This window comes from Fukomys damarensis, unplaced genomic scaffold, assembly GCF_012274545.1.
Source record: "Fukomys damarensis isolate Sample0158 unplaced genomic scaffold, DMR_v1.0_HiC HiC_scaffold_13, whole genome shotgun sequence".
Classification (NCBI taxonomy): domain Eukaryota; kingdom Metazoa; phylum Chordata; class Mammalia; order Rodentia; family Bathyergidae; genus Fukomys; species Fukomys damarensis.
In genome coordinates, this window is record NW_022900925.1 from 27,717,490 (window position 1) to 27,720,668 (window position 3,179).

A 3,179-nucleotide genomic window follows, 5' to 3' on the forward strand; every position below is an offset into this window, starting at 1 on the left:
CAGATTTTCCTGTTTCCTGGTAGAATCTTAGATCGGGCTGAGAGGTCTAAAATGTCCCAAGAGGGACATTCAGTGGTTTTCCACCTTGCTGCACATTAGAATATCTGATTCGGCCTGTGTGGGGCAGGGCCTAGGCATGCATGAGTTTTATGAGTGCCTACTGGGTTGAGAATCATCCCTTTAGGGCAGTGGGTCATAAATGGGGACAGTTTTCCCCTCAGCAGACACCGACAGTGTCTGGAGTTATTTGGAGTTGTCACAACCGGGGATGCTAGTGCTACTGGCATTTTACGGGTAGAGGTCAGCAGTGCCTTTAAATATCTTCTAATACGCAGGCTGGCCCCCCATGACAGAGAGCTGTCCAGCTCCAAATGTCAGTAGCGCCTAAAATGGAGAAGCCCTGCCTGGACCAGACCTTCTGGAGATGAGAACTTGGAGAGAGGAAGGGTATGAAGGATATGGGTGGCGTGGGAGATGAGCATCGTGTGGAGTGCGTGATGTGTGTGGCGGTGTTTGGGAGCAGGATGGTGTGATTTGGTTTTACAAAGGTTCAAGACTTCCATGGTTTCATGGGAGTCGCCTGGAATCCAGTGGAGCTTTTTCAGTTTGATCCTTCCTGGACCTGGACTGGTGCCTCCTGCAGACATCTTTAATCAGGATGCAAAGCCCCTTTACTCTGCTTTCTTTGCGTTATCAGTAACCCCAGGCATCTCCTCATCCCTGATAGGCACCGTCGACTCTAAATGCCCAGTGCCTCCTCTGCCTGACGTGCTGCAAGTCTATGCAGTTATGGGGCCCACTGCTCACAAACCCACTCTCTCCCAGCTCAGGAGCGGGCAGGGCCCTTTGACTTGGTTAATGGTATCATTAAACTCTCCAATCATTTCTTTCTTTCTTTACTTTCTTTCTTTCTTTCTTTCTTTCTTTCTTTCTTTCTTTCTTCCTTCCTTCCCTCCTCTCTTTTTTATTTTTTTTATCCTGAGGATCAAATTTAGGACCTTGAGCTTTTAAGGCAGGCACAGTGCCACTGAGCTAAATCCCCAGCCCTATTTCTTCTTCTTAGAATAGCATGAGGAAAGGGCCTAGAGTGCCTGGCTTGTGAAGTTGCTCCATCCATATTTTTGGTATTAGGAATCGAACTCAGGACCTTGCACTTGCAAGGCAGGTGGTGGAACCACTGAGCTAAATCCCTGGCCCCCCACCTATGGTTTTAAATTAATAGATATGAATGAATGAATGAATGAATGAATGGGAGATCTGGGCCTTTTCTTGTGAATTGCCCCTTTAATAAGTCCTTTGTCCTCATACTGCAAATTGATTAACAGAAATTGAGGTTAGTCATAGGAAGAAGGCCTGCCCTTTCAGGAATTTCCAGGAGTACACGAGGCACCTGAGGAAGAGAGGCCATTCCTGTTTGAAATTGGGCTGCTTATGGTTCTTTCTTGGCCATAAGAATGACCACCGAGGGGAGATTTCTGTCCTCCTGGTTTGGCCACAGCACCTCCCTTCCTCTGAGGCTTCAGCTCTTAACTAGATTTCATAGCTCTCACGAGGATAGGTGAGTACCCTTTTTTCCTTTTTTTTTTTTTTTTTTTTTTTTTTTTTTTTTTTTGGTATTGAGGATTAAACTTGGGTCCTTGTGCTTGCAAGGCAGGCGGCGGCACCACTGAGCTAAATCCCCAGCTAGTACCCTTTTTTAAGCAGTAAAAAGTGCTGCCCAAGAGTGTGCATATAGTTATCCTCCCAGAGCATCACAGTCCGAGATCCAGCTGCATCTGGCATGTGCAGGACTGAGGAAGTGGGCATGGTTTTCTCACCAAACCTCTTCCTTGTGGGCATGGTTGTGGGTAGTGTTCCTCTCAGTGTTTGCAGATGCTTTTCTCAGCCTTCTGTGAAGTATGTGGGACAGAAAGGGCTGCTGTGTCTGTAACTAGAAAGACATTGGGGTGCTGAGTATCCTGGCCTTCAGTGTGTGCGGGCAGGTAGAGCTTTGCTCCTCAAAGTCAGGCTCCTAGGGCAACAGCACTCACATGGCTGGTTAGAAATGGAGAGTCACAGGCTCCACCAAGGACTTCACGTGTCACCTGCATTTTAACAAGTGCACACTGGGGTCTGGGACAGCTTTGGAAGCTGAGGGAGCTGACGTGGTGGCTGGACGCCTCCTTTGAGCATATTCTGTGCTCCTGGCTTTGCAAAGTGCTTTAAAACAGCCTTTCTCAGGCTATCTGAATTAAAGGACAACTTGTGGGGGTTTTTTGGTTTTGTTTTGTTTTTCCCTTTGCTCACAGTCCAGTGAGCATGACCAGTCTGTGCAAGTCTGACAACCTCAGACCTGGTCCGTACCCTACTCAGAAAGACAAGTCCTCGGATCACATGCTTGGATGTGGTGCTAATGCCAACTTGCAAGTAAGGTTTTGAAATCCTTCCCTGTGTTCTTTTTCTATATATTTAACTTGCCAAGGACCCCTAACAGGTCATTTGTGGGTGGTCTGTAGATATGCTTTTATTGTGTCTTTAGAACCAAACAGACCCAGGTTTGAGCCCCGGTACTCTTCTATACTTGCTGTGTGTTGTTGGGCTGCTGTGAAGCCTCCCAGATCCTTAATTTTGTCATCTCTAAGTTGAAGATGATAATGCCCCTGTTTCATAGGGTCAGAGGGAGGATGAAAGAAGATCAGGTAAAGCAGGGAGCCCGGCACACACAGGCACAGAATTCGTGTGTGCTAATAGTGGGCGTCGAAGGTTGGTAGCATCATCATTGTTTGCTGTCTTAGAGCATCTGAAAATGAGAATGGCCTCAGGTAGAAAACATTCTTGTTTTTAGGCAGACAGTGGTCTTTGAAACTGTAGTAAATTGGTTTGGAACAGAGACTTTTCCTCCAGCTGGGCATGGAGGAAGCCTGTAATCCCAGCACTTGGGAGGCTGAGGCAGGAGGATCATTGAATGTTGGAGGCCAGCCTGGGCTACATAGTGGGACCCTGTCTCAAGACAAAACAAACTAAAAAAAAACAACAAAAGAAAAAAGAAACTTTTCCTTCCTAGCTAATTTCTGGTAGGTTGGGCTGCTGTCAATGAAATTACAAACAAAACCCAGGATGAGCAGGGGATTTAGCTCAGTGGTTCCACTGCCTGAGTCCGAGTTCGATCTTTGATACCAAAAAAAAAAAAAAAAAAAAAA

General features: G+C 46.6%; 1 long non-coding RNA gene across 1 annotated transcript in view; it reads left to right on the forward strand.

Annotated features, from left to right (window-relative positions):
* The first annotated feature begins 293 nt into the window (after nt 1–293).
* Nucleotides 294–3,179, forward strand: part of LOC104859561 — a 39,979-nt gene continuing 37,093 nt past the window's right edge. The window contains exon 1 of the long non-coding RNA XR_004516986.1: nt 294–447. This is a non-coding gene — a long non-coding RNA (uncharacterized LOC104859561). The remainder of the gene's footprint in view (nt 448–3,179) is intronic.